Here is an 18155-nt window from a genome sequence, read left to right as displayed (position 1 = left end):
GTGCCATCTCCTCCTTTTTGCTGTATTCTATTCATCAGAAGCAAGTCACACTCAAGAAAAGGGAATTCCACAGGACATGAATACTACCAGGAGGCAGGATCATTGGGGGGCCATCTTAGAAATCTGCCTATCACACCTGGGCTTGAGTCCTAGCTCTGGGACTTGTGACCTTGGGCAAGCTACAGGACCTCTATTTCCCAGGAAATAATAACAGTATCTACTTCATAAGAGGGTTTTGAGGTTTAAATGAGGAAATGCATTTAAATTACCTGGTACAGGGGCTTCCCTGGTGGCGCAGTGGTTGGGAGTCCGCCTGCCGATGCAGAGGACACGGGTTCGTGCCCCGGTCTGAGAAGATCTGATGTGCTGCGGAGCAGCTAGGCCCATGAGCCATGGCCGCTGAGCCTGCGCGTCTGGAGCCTGTGCTCCGCAGCAGGAAAGGACACAACAGTGAGAGGCCCGCGTACTGCAAAAAAAAAAAAATTACCTGGTACATACTAAATGCCCAATACATGTTCATTACTGCTTAGGTTGTGGACATGAGGGGGGATTGCAGCTGGGAGGTGAAAAGACATAAGCAGAGCAAGAGTCAGTGTCTGAAGGTTGTGATGTAGGCTTTGAGGCACCCCAGTTTCCCAGTTAAAAGTTCAGCGAAAGAAGGCACTAAGGTCCTCTGCTCTCTAGGCACTTGACCAGGACCAGTTATAATCATCAGCAAGGTAAGGATATCTTCAGAAGCAACTCAGAGATAAAAAGCCAGAGCCTTCTTGTCCCACTGTCTTCATTAGTTTTTCCAGTACACTACTTGAACGTTCTTCAGCATTTGAGTGGAATTCACACTTAGACTTAGCTGGCAGGTAGCTGACAGCTAAGACTCTTTGAGATCCAGGAAATGAGGAGGAAGGAGAGAGAGATCAAAGAAAGTAAGTAATAAAGGAAACTCAAAAATCTCAAGACAATAAAGCCAAAATACCCAGGGCTGGCATTGCTGCTGTCTTTTTGGAAACTCAGGCAGAAGGAGCAGAGTAAGAACCCTGTTGCAGGGGAACCCTCTACTGACTTTTATGACCACCTTTAAGTCATGCTCCAAGACTATTAAAAGTTTGCCCTTCTTGCAAGTTCCATATCTTTGGGAAATGTTTCCCAATGTCTTCACAGAGAAATTTAATATAAATAACTCAATTCAGGACTTCCCTGGTAGTCCAGTGGTTAAGACTCTGCACTCCCACTGCAGGGGGCATGGGGTTTGATCCCTGGTTGGGAAACTAAGATTCCACATGCCACACAGTGCAGCCAAAAATAAGTAAATAATAAATAAATAAATAACTCATTTCAACAAATATTTATTAAATACCTTTTAAGTCAGGCATAGAGGATACAAAAGTAACAAATCATAGTTCCTATCCTTGAATAGTTTATAAGGTGATAGGAAAGATCTATGACAGATAATAAGAAGGAACTAAACTACGGCAGTAAATACGGAACTGAGGGGGAAGGAAAGGGACAATCCCTCTAACACTTCCCTCGTGTTAAGGAGCCAAAAGTGATATAACTTGGCACACAGTGACTATGAATATAGTAGAGAATATCCTTTCTTTTGTAGCCAACAACTGGGTGAGAAGGCAAAGGAGAGAGTTTTTGTTTTTTGTTTTTTGCGGTACGCGGGCCTACAGGGCACGAACCCGTGTCCCCTGCATCAGCAGGCGGACTCCCAACAACTGCGCCACCAGGAAAGCGGAGAGGAGAGAGTTTTAAAGTCAGATTGGGGAATTCCTCGGCGGTCCAGTACTTAGGATTCTGTACTTTCACTGCCTTGGGCCCGGTTCAATCCCTGGTCGGGGAACTAAGATCCCACAAGCCGCAGGGTGCAACCAAAACATAAATAAATTAATTAATTAAAATAAAGGCAGATTGGCTAGGAAGATGACGATGCTACAGTTAATGTAGTTTTGGAAAGAAAGATGTGTTTCCTTTGGACACGTATATTAAGTTTGAGATTGCCTAGGATAACCTTCAGATATACCCATTAGACAGTGATGCATAACTGACCCTAAGAGAGCAGTCCAGGCTAGAGATAGAGATTTCAATCAATAAAGGTATAACTATTTTAATCCCTATTTTGTTGATAAAGAAAATGAGGCAAAGCCAGAATGCAAACCCAGCTGTATCTCTCACCAGAGCTCAAGAAGTTAGCCATAATGCTATATCATCTTTCAAGTACCAGAGGAATTGAGCAGAAGCTATGGAAGGAATCAAGATAGGCTTCACAAGGGAAGTAGCATATGGAGGAGATGGATCTCAAAATATAGATAACACTGGACATGAAATGATGGAAGAAAGGGCGTTCTATACACAGAGAATAAGTGGCACAAACAAATCAGGAAATGAAAACGTTCAACCTGTACAGGTATTTAAGAAGAAGCTGCAAAGAGCTTGAGAGTTGGCACTATAAGGTTGCCAGGAGACTACAGAATGAGAAGGGAACAAAGGTCGGCTTGCAGAGGACACCTACCAAGAGTAGGGAGACAGGAACGGAATGGTCAGAGAGGGAAAACAGGAAAATAAGTAAACCAATTGTATATACTTCCATTATAAATCTTATCGTATGGAAGAGTAATTGCACATCTGTCTTTTCTTTAGACTCAGCACGCCTCAACAGCAAAGGATGTTTTCTCTATCTTTCTGTAACACATAGCACAACATTTGGCAAAGGTGCCCCCAAAAGATTTGTTGACTAGAATAAATGAATGAATGAATGAGTGAGTGAGAATGTTTTAAGGATTAATTATTGTCAAAGATAAAGCTGAGGGGGCTTCCCTGGTGGCACAGTGGTTGAGAGTCCGCCTACCGATGCAGGGGACACTGGTTCGTGCCCTGGTCTGGGAAGATCCCACATGCTGCAGAGCAGCTAAGTCCGTGTGCCACAACTACTGAGACTGAGTGCTAGAGCCCACGAGCCACAACTACTGAGCCTGTGTGCTGCAACTACTGAAGCCCGTGAGCCTAGAGCCCATGCTCCGCAACAGGAGAAGCCACTGCAGTGAGAAGCCCACGCACTGCAATGAAGAGTAGCCCCTGCTCGCCGCAACTAGAGAAAGCCCAAGCACAGCAATGAAGACCCAATGCAGCTAAAATTAAAATAAATAAATAAATAAATTTATTTTAAAAAAGATAAAGCTGGATACCAGTCAAAGTGGTAAGGACAGATTTCAATCAGTATTATACTTTTGCAATAGGGAAAATAGTCTAGAGTGAACTGAACTCAACTTCAATTTGTGCAGAGATGACTGGGAGAATGATGGAACAGGGAGGAAGTTGGCGGGTTGGGCTCAGCAGAGTCAGAGAAGTGAAAAATTACAAGACCTAGGAAGGAAGGGGATTGGTCCATGCAAAACCCATCTGGGTTTGCTAACTGGTGCTTATTGAAGTCAGGCTCCTACCCTCCCACAGAGACTGGGAGACAGGGGCCCTATCTTTAGGTGTTGGCTGGAACAAACAGTATATCTTTTTGGCAGCATTGAGTTTTCTCAGGCAGGTGCTTTAAGAGTCATCCTTAGGGATGCAACCTTGCACTATTAGAAACTATGTTAGTGTTTTTTCAGCGTTTGTAGGCTGAGGTTGAGGACAAGCCAAGAAGAGGGCTCAGAGGAGCCCAGCTAGAGTTTGGTTAACAAGAGAATCTTTGTCATTACTAAATATTGTTGAATGCTGCAGAGATTTCTTTTCAAAGGTTCTATTGAGATATAATTTACATATCATAAAATCCACCTGTTTTAAGTGTACAATCCAATGATTTTAGTAAATTTTCAGAGTTGCACAACCATTACCACAATCCAATTTTGGAATATTTCCGTTGCCCCCCCCCAAAGGTCCCTTGTACCCATTTGCAGCCATTCTGTGTTCCCATCCACAATCCCAGGCAATCACTAGTCTACTCTGTGTCTCTATAGAGTGGTAAACAGTTTTTGGCAGGAAAGAGCTCTCTGCAGGAGGACCTTTGTCTTGCCACTAACCTTAAACCAGGCACCCCCATGCTCTACTCAACTTCGGCCCTAGCACAGCTTTCAAATCTTTTGATCACAGAATACATTGCCCAACCTATTGGTGCTTTGCATAGATCAAAGAAATAGAAATGAAAAATAAGTAATTAACAGATGACCAGATCTCTTCCCTAGCTTCCCCTTCAGTGATCGCACCAACAAAATATATGAACAAACTGTGTGACAAGATAGCATCTACAAGCCTGTGAGACAAGCCTGCACACAGTGGGGGACAGCAACGACTCTGACCCCCTATCTCAATGATTAACTGAGATTACTTCCCTTTTACCCTTTAAACATTTTCATCACTGAGCAGAATCTTCAGAGGTGGTTTTTGGGAGACACTGAATCCACCGTCTCCCCAGATTGCTGGCATTCTGATTAAAAGCAACTTTCCTTTCTACCAACATTTGCCTCTCTTGAGTATTGATTTTTTTAAAAAAATATTTATTTATTTATTTGGTTGCACCAGGTCTTAGTTGCAGCAGGCGGGCTACTTAGCTGCAGCTTGTGGGCTCCTTAGTTGTGGCACACGGGCTCCTTAGTTGTGGCACACAGGCTCATTAGTTGCGGCATGCACGTGGGATCTAGTTCCCCGAGCAAGGGTCAAACCCAGGCCCCCTGCATTGGGAGCACAGAGTCTTATCCACTGCACCACCAGGGAAGTCCCTGAGTATTGATTTTTGAGCGGTAAGCAGCCGGACCTGATTTGGTCACAATTTGCTTTTCTGTACCTTTCATATAAATGGAGCTATACAATGACACAAAGACCTATGTCTTTTGTGTCTGGCTTCATTCACTTAACATAATGTTTTTGATATTTATCCATGTTGCAACATTTATCAATACTTCATCCTTTTTACTGATGAATAACCTTCCATTGCATGGGTAGAATTTTGTTTATCTATTCATCATTTGATGGACATTTGAGTTTTTCTAGCTTGGGGTTATTAAGAATAATGTTGCCATGAATAATCACATATAGGTCTCTGTGTGGACATAAGAAACTGTCAAACTTTTTCAAAGTAGTTACACCATATTTCATTCCCACCAGCAATGTATAAGGATTCCAATTTCTCCATATCCATACCAATACTTGGTATTACCTGTGTTTTTTATTGTAGCCATTTTAGATATGTATGTATGTAATAGGATCTCATGATTTTAATTTGCATTTCCCTAAAGGCAAATAATGATGGGCACCTTTTCGTATGCTTCTTAAACATTCATGTATCTTCTTTGGTGAAATGCCTCCTATTCAAGTATTTTGCCCATTTTTAACTAGGCTATTTGTCTTCTTATTATGCTGCAGAGATTTTGACGACTTGGGCAAAGGCCTTTGAATTTGGCAATTTGAGGTCATTGCTATGGTAGACAACTGTCATTTGGGGAGTTTCACAATATCTCTAAACACATGGTTGACACTTTTCTAGGAGCTAGAAGTTCATTTTCCCAGTTTCCCACTGGTTTCCTTCCCCCACCTCAGGCTTCAAAACAGAAGAAGCCAGCATGAGGAGGTAGGTGCCCTATGGGATACATTGTCTGGAGAAGGCAATGTTTGGGCCTCCAACTTTCAGAGTCAGTAGCGATAGATGGTCTGGTCTAAGTAATTGATCTCTGTGACATTTGTTGCGCAGTGGGGTCTTTGCTGGTGCAGTTCTGTGGTATAATTTGGGTACTTCTTGTTCTTGACTGCTTAGCCTCTAAGCCTCCCAGAGATTAAATAAACTTTCCAATAACCCCAATTTTTTTCTTCTTAAACTAGCTAGAGTGCTCATTTGCAAGTAAGAATCATGACTAATATAACAGGTGACCTTTGAAAGGTTTCAAAGGCAGAGACACCCGTTTAAAATGTCTAACATTTAGGAGAAGATTCATTAACCTATAACAAATTCAAAAGAAATTGCAAATTAAAACAGCAAACCAATGACTTTCAACCTATAAAATTAGCAAAATTAGAGAAAAGTTATAAATCCCAAAGCAGCAAAACTAGAGTAGAGGGACTTCCCTGGTGGTCCAGTGGTTAAGAATCCGCCTTCCAAAGCAGGGGACGTGGGTTACATCCCTGGTTGGGGAACTATGATCCCACATACTGCAGGGCAACTAAGCCTGCACACCGCAACTACTGAGTCCGTGCACCACAACTAGAGAGAAGCCCATGTGCTGCAACTAGACAGAAGCCCACGCAACTAGAGAGAAGCCCACGTGCCGCAACAAAGACCCAACGTGGCCAAATAAATAAATTAAATTAAATTAAAGGAAAACAGCTTGAAATAATTTGCTTTGTTTTTATTTTTTTAATTTTTTAAAATTTTAAAATAAATTTATTTATTTATTCATTTATTTATTTTTGGCTATGTTGGGTCTTCACTGCTGCATACAGGCTTTCTCTAGTTGCAGGGTGAGTAGAGGCTACTCTTCGCTGCAGTGTGAGGGCTTCTCATTGCGGTGGCTTCTCTTGTTGCAGAGCAGGGCTCCAGGCGTGTGGGCTTCAGTAGTTGCGGCACACGGGCTCAGCAGTTGTGGCTCGCGGGCTCTAGAGTGCAGGCTCAGTAGTTGCAGTGCACGGGCCCAGCCACTCTGCAGCATGTGGGATCCTCTCGGACCAGGGCTCGAACCTACGTCCCCCGCACCAGCAGGCAGACTCTTAACCCCTGCACCACCAGGGATGTCCCTGCTTTGTTTTTAAATTGGCTACTGTGTTGCTCTTACTGGGGAAATAAAACAATCCTGCTAGCAAAAAGACCGATTCCTGCCAATATAGAAAAAGAACATACTTTATTATTTAGTAAGCACTAACAGATTACATGCATGTAAGTGACCCAGGAGGGAAGGAGGCAGGGCACAACCATTAAAAGAATGACACAGCCATTGAGGATACAAAAAAAATTAGTTAGAACCAACTAGGCCCAAGATGGTGGAAGATTTGACTTCCAGTAGATCTTGAGCCTCATTATACACTCATTCTAATATACTAGCATGCTAAATGACACACCCACCCGTGCCATGACAGTTCTTTTTTTTAAATAAACTTATTTATTTATTTGTTTGTTTGTTTGTTTTTGGCTGTGTTGGGTCTTCGTTGCTGTGCGCGGGCTTTCTCTAGTTGCAGCAAGTGGGGGCTACTCTTCGTTGTGGTGTGCAGGCTTCTCGTTGTGGTGGCTTCTCTTTGTTGCGGTGCACGGTCTTCAGTAGTTATGGCAGGTGGGCTCAGTAGTTGTGTCTCACTGGCTCTAGAGCACAGGCTCAGTAGTTGTGGCGCACATGGCTTAGTTGCTCCGTGGCGTGTGGGATCTTCCCGGACCAGGGCTCGAACCCGTGTCCCCTGCATTGGCAGGCAGATTCTTAACCACAGCCCACCAGGGAAGTCCCTTTTTTTTTTTTTATAGGCATGACAGTTCTGAGGCTGACCATAAAAGGCCATAAAGTAGGCAGTGGCCCAATTCCTGGAAATCCCCACCTCTTTCCCCAAATAATTGGAATAATCCTCCCGCTCATTAGCTTATGAAATTACCCAGCCCATAAAAACTAACCACGCCCACAGCCCTGGGCCTCCCTCACCTTCTGAGAGGGACCACATTCTGCCTATGGAACGTGTATCTCCAAATAAACCCACTTTCACTTTACTATGGCTCACTCTTTTTTTTTTTGGTTGCTCCAAGTGCGGCACATGGGATCTTAGTTCCCTGACCAGGGATCGAACCCGTGCCCCTTGCATTGGAAGCGTGGAGTCCTAACCACTGGACCACAAGGGAATTCCCATGGCTCACTTTTTTTTTTTAACATCTTTATTAGAGTATAGTTGCTTTACAATGCTGTGTCAGTTGCTGCTTTATAACAAAGTGAATCAGTTATACATATACATATGTCCCCATATTTCTTCCCTCTTGCATCTCCCTCCCTCCCACCCTCCCTATCCCACCCCTCTAGGTGGTCACAAAGCACCGAGCTGATCTCCCTCTGCTATGCGGGTGCTTCCCACTAGCTATCTATTTTACATTTAGTAGTGTATATATGTCCATGCCACTCTCTCGCTTTGTCCCAGCTTACCTTTCCCCCTCCCCGTATCCTCAAGGCCATTCTATAGTAGGTCTGCATCTTTATTCCCGTCTTGCCCCTAGGTTCTTCTGACGACTTTTTTCTTTTTATTTTATATTCCATATATATGTGTTAGCATACGGTATTTGTTTTTCTCTTTATGACTTACTTCACTCTGTATGACAGTCTCTAGGTCCATCCACCTCACTACAAATAACGCAGTTTCGTGCCTTTTTATGGCTGAGTAATATTCCATTGTATATATGTGCCACACCTTCTTTATCCATTCATCTGTTGATGGACACTTAGGTTGCTTCCATGTCCTGGCTATTGTAAATAGAGCTGCAATGAACATTTTGGTACATGACTCTTTTTGAATTATGGTTTTCTCAGGGTATATGCCCAGTAGTGGGATTGCTGGGTCGTATGGTAGTTCTATTTTTAGTTTTTTAAGGAACCTCCATACTGTTCTCCATAGCAGCTGTATCAATTTACATTCCCACCAACAGTGCAAGAGGGTTCCCTTTTCTCCACACTCTCTCCAGCATTTATTGTTTGTAGATCTTTTGATGATGGCCATTCTGACCGGTGTGAGATGATACCATGGCTCACTCTTGAATTCTTTCCTGAGCAAAGCCAAGGACCCTCACTTGGTGGCCCTCACCTGAGAACTCACCTGAGACCTGGGACATGACCATTCTCTTGTTCTCCATTTTTCTGCAACATAAGGCAGCCTGAAAAATTAGAATAAAATCTCACATAATTTATACAGCAAAGCAGTAGAAAGAACAATATCTCCTCAAGCGACAAAAGGCTGCACCTCTTAATAATCTCCTATACATCTCCAAAGAGACCCTTGTTTAAATATCTAGAGATCATAGGTCCACAACCTAGGAGATATCTCTATATTGTAAAACTGGAGACCAGACTTAATCCCTAGAGAGATTTATCTTTATTCTCAAGGTTAGAGTAAGGACTCAGATTTACCATGTCTGCAAGAAAACAATCTGAGAAAGAGGAAGAGGGTAAATCGTCCCTTTGCCTTTTATAAATGGAGAAAATAATTTTTGTTTATCCTTAAGCTTCCAATGTCCTCAACTCTCCAAGCAAATGTTCTCACCAAAAGGTGAAGAGATAAAATTTTATTATCTTTGGACATATTTCTTCAGCTACTACAATCAAACATTTCTTTGCAGTGGGAGTACCAGGGAACACTAAAGGAATCTTTAATTGTCCAAACCATTTTGGATCCTAAACTGATGTTTCCTGCAGTTTGAAGGCAAACTCCAAAAGAGTATGCTTGCAGCCTGGGCCCTGCAGACTAGTGGCCTCTACTACCCAATCAGGGGAAAGGGGCAGCAGGGCAGATGTCAGCTGTTCTCAGATCTTTTACAATCTCTCCTGAGGCAAAACTGGGGTCTCCTTAGAGACACACATTTACAGTTCTCCTAATTCATTTGAGAAACAATTCTTTAACAGAAAGATAAAAAGCAAATCAGCATTATCTCAAAACAGAGGTCTTTCAACAATTTTTAAGTATTAAATTTTCTTTTTTTTGTTATTACAATATATGGCCTATCTTCTGGGAAAAGAGGCACACAGATCTTAAAGTAACTTGTTTTAATACAGTGAATAATGCTCCACAGAGCTACTAATTTATTTTCCTTACCAAAAAAGAACATATCTCTTCAGGATTAGGGTCAGAGAGACTAAGGTTTTCTTTAAGGGTTTTGTCTTCTATAACAATGAGCCTTTTGATATGCAAATATAAACTCCCAAAAGAGATGGGTATGGAAAATTTGTTTGGCTTAATAAAGCATTGTGAATAGAGAGATGTGGGTGGGAATATGAGAGTGGGTCAAAAAAATATCCTGAGATGGATGAAGGACTTTTAAGAATATTTAAGGAAATGGGATGTTCAAATAGTCAATTTTAATTGTTTGGGTAGATATCTTTCTACCCCTTACATCACCCCCCAAAGCTTCAGTCAAGCCTGCCATTCACAAATGCCTCCCATGAGAGGTTTTGGGGGAAAAAAGAATTCCATGTCTAGGTTAGAAAAAACAAAAGAAAGATCAGCTGTGGGAGGTGAAACACCAGTGAACTACAGATTCAGCAAGGGCCAGGGACTCTAGGCCAAGAATGGTGATGAGAAATCAAGGTCCTCCCCAGTCCTGGAGTTCACAGAAGGATCCAGGATGGCACTGACTTCCCACTCAATATGGGGTAAAGGGCTAGATGCAATTTTATTTAATCTCAAAGGAAACGGTGACCCCCAACTACCATCTCAGTTTCACCTAAAATAGGGAAAGTTTGTTTAATCACCAAGATTATATCTATAAAAGCAGGAAGGCTATTTGAGTAGGCCCTGTGCATAGACAACATTTACACAATCTCTCCTTCTCTAAAGGAACAAGCTGCAAATGGACTATACAAAACATGTCTTTTTTTTTTTTTTTTTTTTTTAGTTTTTTTCCTGCATGCGCAGCTTGTGAGATCTTAGTTCCCCGACCAGGGATCGAATCCAGGCCCCCTGCAGAGGAAGCACAGAGTCCTAACCACTGGACCGCCAGGGAATTCCCTAAAACATCTGTCTTTTCAGCCAAAGGCTCCCAGGAATTTGATAAAACTAGGGCCTAGAAATGTGGACAAAAGGAGAGGGAATGACTGTCAGGGGCTGAGGGCTAATCCACAGCGCAGAATGCTTCCAAGGACAGAGGGTATGGTAGGAGAAATCCTAAAAGAAAGTCCAAATTCAATTCCCATCTTTATGAACCTAGACAGATGGGCAAACTCAGGTGTCTGGGGACAGTCATCCCCAGCTGGCAAAAAGAGAACAGGTACCAATTCTGAGAGCCAAAACACACAAAGATTTAGTAATGGTGGGGAGAGGGGGAGTAAGTGGCAGGAGGTAGGTTGGGAGGGGTAGGTGGTAGGGAAAAGGAACTCAGGACTGACAAAGCCCTGCCCAGTGGTCAAGGCACCATGAGGAGCTCTCTGGCACAAACCAAGACCCGCTCCCACCCTAACACATGTATTCGCAAGATCTAGGGCCCCCTTCCTCCTTAATCTGTTGCTCAGGCTCATTTTATTGCTCAGACTATACAATATAGAAGTGAAGTAGAGCCCCAAGTCTCTATGTACAGCCTTTGTTTTTCTTCCTCCACAAACTCTATACCTTGTCCACATATATCTGCTATCTATGTATGTCAATAGGTTCCAAATCTGTATCTTTAGTTCTGACTGCTCTCCTCAGCTTCAGACCTAAATGTCTAATAACCTGCTAGATTTCTCTACCTGAATATCACTCTGGTACCTCAAACTCAGCATGTGAAAATTTAAAACCATTGGGATGTCTTAAAATATATATATTCTACTTCTTGACCCAGAAACTCTACTTGGCAAAGTAAAATCTCCTTGAATGTTTTGTTTTAAAAGATCAGTGTGCTTAGAGCCACCAAATTATTATTTTTCCTTTGGGCCTAAAGTGAAAAGATTCTTATAAAGTTCTACAACTCTTTTACTAAGTAAGGGAATGTTAACATTATTTGGAACAGCAAAGAACCTAACTGTTTTGTCTGTAGATTTAATGCAAGCCTAATGAAAATCCTAGAAGATAGGGGTGTGTGTGTGTGTGTGTGTGTGTGTGTGTGTATGAAAACTGGCCAGCTGATACTAAAATTTATATGGAAATGGAATGGGCCAAGAATAGTCAATATAATCTTACAATCTTAAAGCTGGAGGGTATGCACCACCAGATACCAAGACAGTAATTAAGACAGTGAGATAATGGTGCAAGGATGGACAAATAAACCCACAGAACAGAGGGTCCAGAAACAGACTACATATTATGAACACTTGTTTTATGAAAAACAGACACTACAGAGGAAAGGGGGAAAGGATTGTTTTGTTAATAAAAATCATCCAAAACTTGGAAATGCTGCAAAGAAAAGATAGCAAGGGCAGCCAAAGATTAATTAATCCAGGCAACAAACTTTTGCTTTACTCATTAACTATTATTGGTTAAAGTCTAACCCTGTGAAGTCATATGTTAACCTATAGATTTTTGTCTGGTAATGAAGCAAAGGATTTCTGATTAGTAGAAAAGGTTATGGTGCTATTATACTATAGACATTAACTACTTTTATATCTAACCTAAAATCTTATTCTAGCATTCCTTTTTCAAATGCCTATAAATACCCATTATGGTTAATTTTATGTGTCAACTTAAATGGGCCACAGGGTATCCAAATATTTGGTCAAACATTATTCTGGATGTATCTGTAAGGATGTTTCTGGATGAAATTAACATTTGAATATGTAGACTGAGTAAAGCAGATTGCTCTTCTTAATGTGGGTAGTCCTCATCTAATCAGTTGAAGACCTCAATAAACAAAAGGACTTGGGGCTTCCCTGGTGGCGCAGTGGTTGAGAGTCCGCCTGCCGATGCAGAGGACACGGGTTCGTGCCCCGGTCCGGGAGGATCCCGCATGCCGCGGAGCGGCTGGGCCCGTGAGCCGTGGCCGCTGAGTCTGTGCGTCTGGAGCCTGTGCTCCGCAACGGGAGAGGCCACGACAGTGAGAGGCCCGTGTACCGCAAAAAAAAAAGATCAGTCTGATATTAGACTGGCAGAAAAATCAGGAAACATTTAAAAAAAAAAAAAAAAGAAAGAAACAAGAAACATCTCAAATAAACAATGTAACCTTACACCTAAAGGAACTAGAGAAAGAAGAATAAACAAAACCCAAAGTTAGTAGAAGGAAAGAAATCATAAATATCAGAGCAGAAATAAATGAAATAGAAACAAAGAAAACAATAGCAAAGATCAATAAAACTAAAAGCTAGTTCTTTGAGAAGATAAACAAAATTGATGAACCTTTAGCCAGACTCATCAGGAAAAAGAGGGAGAGGATTCAAATCAATAAAACTAGAAATGAAGAAGGAGAAGTTACAACAGACACCGCACAAATACAAAGCATCCTAAGAGACTACTACAAGCAACTGTATGGCAATAAAATGGAAAACCTGGAAGAAATGGACAAATTCTTCGAAAGGTATAACCTTCCAAGATTGAACCAGGAAGAAATAGAAAATATGAACAGACAAATCACAATTAATGAAATTGAAACTGTGATTAAAAATCTTCCAACAAACAAAAGCCCAGGACCAGATGGCTTCACAGGTGAATTCTATCAAACATTTAGAGAAGAGCTAACACCCATACTTCTCAAACTCTTCCAAAAAATTGCAGAGGAAGGAACACTCCCAAACTCATTCTATGAGGCCACCATCACCCTGATAGCAAAACCAGACAAAGATACTACAAAAAAAGAAAATTACAGACCAATATCACTGACGAATATAGATGCAAAAATCCTCAACAAAATACTAGCAAACAGAATCCAACAGCACATTAAAAGGATCATACACCATGATCAAGTGGGATTTATCCAAGGGATGCAAGGATTCTTCAATATATGTAAATCAATCAATGTGCTACACCATATTAACAAACTGAAGAATAAAAACCATATGATCATCTCAATAGATGCAGAAAAAGCTTTGACAAAATTCAACACCCGTTTATGATAAAAACTCTCCAGAAAGTGGGCATAGAGGGAACCTACCTCAACATAATAAAGGACATATATGACAAACCCACAGTAAACATCATTCTCAATGGTGAAAAACTGAAAGCATTTCCTCTAAGATCAGGAACAAGACAAGGATGTCCACTCTCGCCACTATTATTCAACATCGTTTTGGAAGTCCTAGCCACAGCAATCAGAGAAGAAAAAGAAATAAAAGGAATACAAATTGGAAAAGAACAAGTAAAACTGTCACTGTTTGCAGATGACATGATACTATACATAGAGAATCCTAAAGATGCCACCAGAAAACTACTAGAGCTAATCAATGAATTTCGTAAAGTTGCAGGATACAAAATTAATCAACAGAAATCTCTCGCATTCCTATAGATTAATGATGAAAAATCTGAAAGAGAAATTAAGGAAACACTCCCATTTGCCATTGCAACAAAAACAATAAAATACCTAGGAATAAACCTACCTAGGGAGACAAAAGACCTGTATGCAGAAAACTATAAGACACTGATGAAAGAAATTAAAGATGATACCAACAGATGGAGAGATATATCATGTTCCTGGATTGGAAGAATCAATACTGTGAAAATGACTATACTACCCAAAGCAATCTACAGATTCAATGCAATCCCTATCAAATTACCAATGGCATTTTTCACAGAACTAGAACAAAAAATCTTCAAATTTGTATGGAGACACAAAAGACCCAGAATAGAAAAAGCAGTCTTGAGGGAAAAAAATGGAGCTGGAGGAATCAGACTCCTTGACTTCAGACTATACTACAAAGCTACAATAATCAAGACAATATGGTACTGGCACAAAAACAGAAATATAGATCAATGGAACAGGATAGAAAGCCCAGAGATAAAGCCACACACCTATGGTCAACTAATCTATGACAAAGGAGGCAAGGATATACAATGGAGAAAAGACAGTCTCTTCAATAAGTGGTGCTGGGAAAACTGAACAGCTACATGTAAAAGAATGAAATTAGAACACTCTCTAACACCATACACAAAAATAAACTCAAAATGGATTAGAGACCTAAATGTAAGACTGGATGCTATAAAACTCTTAGAGGAAAACATAGGAAGATCACTCTTTGACATAAATCACAGCAAGATCTTTTTTGATCCACCTCCTAGGGTAATGGAAATAAAAACAAAAATAAGCAAATGGGAACTAATGAAACTTAAGAGCTTTTGCCAAGCAAAGGAAACTACAAGCAAGACAAAAAGACAACCCTCAGAGTGGAAGAAAATATTTGCAAATGAATCAACAGGCAAAAGATTAACCTTCAACATATATAAACAGCTCATGCAGCTCAATATTAAAAATACAAACAACCCAATCCAAAAATGGGCAAAAGACCTAACTTGACATTTCTCCAAAGAAGACATACAGATGGCCAAGAAGCACATGAAAAGCTGCTCAACATCACTAATTTTTACAGAAATGCAAATCAAAACGACAATGATATATCACCTCACACCAGTTAGAATGGGCATCATCAGAAAATCTACAAACAACGAATGCTGGAGAGGGTGTGGAAAAAAGGGAACCCTCTTGCACTGTTGGTGGGAATGTAAATTGATACAGCCACTATGGAGAACAGTATGGAGGTTCCTTAAAAAACTAAAAACAGAACTACCATATGACCCAGCAATCCCACTACTGGTCATATACCCAGAGAAAACCATAATTCAAAAAGACACATGCATCCCAATATTCATTGCAGCACTATTTACAATAGCCAGGTCATGGAAGCAACCTAAATGCCCATCAAGAGACGAATGGCTAAAGAAGATGTGGTACATATATACAATGGAATATTACTCTTCCATAAAAAGGAACAAAATTGGGTCATTTGTAGAGACGTGGACGGATGTAGAGACTGTCATCCAGAGTGAAGTAAGTCAGAAAGAGAAAAACAAATATCGTATATTAACGCATATATGTGGAACCTAGAAAAATGGTACAGATGAACCGGTTTGCAGGGCAGAAATAGAGACACAGATGTAGAGAACAAACGTATGGACATCAGGGGGAAAAGTGGCTGGGTGGGGGTGTGTGATGAGTTGGGAGTTTGGGATTGACATATATACACTAATATGTATAAAATGGATAAATAATAGGAACCTGCTGTATAAAAAATAAATTAAGTTAAATTTTAAAAAAAATTGACAACCTCAAGAGTTGGCAAGGATGTAGAGAAACTAGACCTTGTTGTGGGAATGTGAACTGTTAGAATCTCTTTGGAAAAAAATGTTGGTGATGCCTACTAAAGCTGAACATAAACATGCCCTATGACTGAGCAGTTCTACTCCGAGGTATATACCCAATAGAAATTCATGTACATCAGTCAATAAATTTATTCTTAAAATTGCAGAGGAAAAATAAACACCAATTCAAGATACTGGTTACTTCTGGGAAGAGAAGATGAAGAACAAGGGAGAAACAGGAATGAGATTAGGAAGAAGTATATATAAGCTCAACTTTATCTGAAATATTAATTTCCTTAAAAGAGAATTTGAAGCAAATGTGGTGGTAAAATACTAAGATCTGATAAAGCTGTGTGAAAAGAATGTAGGTTTGTTACAGTATTCTTTACAACTTTCTGAATGCCTAAAATATTTCATAAAGAAATTTTTTAAATCTTGTAGAAGAATAAAGATTCAGAGAATGTTTAGGAGCCACTAGTTTAAAAAAAAAAAAAAAGACTGTAATAGGAAAATACAGTATAAGGCCAATGTTGTATATGTAAACATACCATAGATACATATTCACATACAGATACTAAGTGATGAAACTGACACTTTATCTCTGGGATCTTCCTCCCAGAAACCCATAACCCCAGTCTAATCATGAGAAAATCATCAGACAAATTCCAACTGAAAGACACTCTACAAAACACCTGATCACTACTCTATAAAACTGTCAAGGTCGGGCTTCCCTGGTGGCGCAGTGGTTGAGAGTCCGCCTGCCGATGCAGGGGACACGGGTTCGTGCCCCGGTCCGAGAAGATCCCACATGCCGCGGAGCTGCTAGGCCCGTGAGCCATGGCCGCTGAGCCTGCGCGTCCGGAGCCTGTACTCCGCAACGGGAGAGGCCACAACAGTGAGAGGCCCGCGTACCGCAAAAAAACAAACAAACAAACAAAAAACAAACTGTCAAGGTCATCAAAAACAAGGAAGTCTAAGAAACTGTCACAGTCAAGAGGAGTTTAAGGAGACATGACAACTAAATGTAATGTGCTATCCTGGATGGGATCCTGGAATAGAAAAAGGACTTGAGGTGAAAACTAAGGAAATCTGAATAAAGTATGGACTTTAGTTAATAATAATGTATCAATATTATTGATTAATTGTAGCACACAAACCATACTAATGTAAGATGTTAATAAGAGGGCAAATTGGGTGTGGGGTATATGGAAACTTTCTGTACTATCTTCACAAATTTTTTGTACATCTAAAATTAAAAGTTTATTTTTAAAAAGTCAAGTAATTTACCCAAATTCATACAGCTAGTAAATACTCCTTACCCAAAGTTCAGAGACCAAACCAAATGACTTCAAACTTTGAGCTTTTTCCACTACACAAAACCCTTCCAACTTTACTCTCTTGGATTATAGAGGTATTTGTATGACAATCGGAACAAGTTCCATAAGGGAAGAAAAATTTTTTTTTCTTTTTCTCTTTTTTCATTTTGCCTAGCACACCACTGGTGTTCAGTAAAGCCGCTTAAGTTAACTACTCACAGAAAGAAAGTCACAGAGATCTAAAGAATCTGAGACTTTGAGAGAACTTTAACATGTCCAGTCCATCACACAGCCATCAATACCGCTGGTTCCAGAGAGAAGCCCGCCAGGCCCCGAGCTCAGAGCCACTGAGTTCTGCAAGGGTCCTGTGCTGCCATCTACCGGTAGCTCGTAAAGCGTCGACTTCCCCTGCTGTATCTCGGGAACCCGTGGGGCTGGGGGTAGTTGGAGAGAAGATTCAAGTGCTAATTAAAATACAGAATATATGTAACTGTCACATAGTTCAATCGACACTTGTACAAAGCAAAGACTCTTCTTTTCTCCGGCGATTGCAGGCTCCCATAACTCCGTATTAATACTTAGGCTCATAAATTCACAGACTTCTTGCTGACCTACCTCCACAGGTACAGATCTGACTCGTACTGCCAGTCTCTCAAAATTCAGAATCTCCCGCAAAGCGTAGGCTGCGGAAACTGCTCATCCTCACAGTCTTGAGACCCCGCCAATCAGATTCCCGCATTTTCACAGAATCCTGAGACTCATGGCACTACTTTGCAAACCCCACAGACCTCCCCCATTAGGGCAAATAAGCGCGCTAACGCAGACGGCTTCACTAAGAGGTTCAAGTTTCGCAGGCAGCTCACACCAGCTCGAAAGCCTAGGAGGGCCCCACTCAGGCTTGGCGCCCGCAGGCTGACGCTTTGGCGCTGGTTCTGG

The 18155-nt window shown here is 41.0% G+C and overlaps 1 long non-coding RNA gene across 3 annotated transcripts; it reads right to left on the bottom strand.

The window, feature by feature from the left end:
• Positions 1-6330: 6330 nt before the first annotated feature.
• LOC117312645 (uncharacterized) lies at positions 6331-18154 on the bottom strand. Of its 3 annotated transcripts, none has more exons than XR_004527030.2 (4): positions 17835-18154; positions 17439-17653; positions 8755-8812; positions 6331-6792 (listed from the first exon to the last, which is right to left on the bottom strand). It is a non-coding gene; the product is annotated as an uncharacterized lncRNA (long non-coding RNA). The 3 variants fall into 3 exon arrangements; XR_004527029.2 differs by lacking the exon at positions 6331-6792 and adding an exon at positions 6802-7365; XR_004527028.2 differs by lacking the exon at positions 6331-6792 and having other exon boundaries at positions 7957-8812.
• Position 18155: the final 1 nt, after the last annotated feature.

This window comes from Tursiops truncatus, chromosome 6, assembly GCF_011762595.2.
Source record: "Tursiops truncatus isolate mTurTru1 chromosome 6, mTurTru1.mat.Y, whole genome shotgun sequence".
Lineage (NCBI taxonomy): Eukaryota > Metazoa > Chordata > Mammalia > Artiodactyla > Delphinidae > Tursiops > Tursiops truncatus.
The sequence above is the reverse complement of the archived record's forward strand: the minus strand, read 5'-3'. Positions and strand labels throughout refer to the sequence as shown.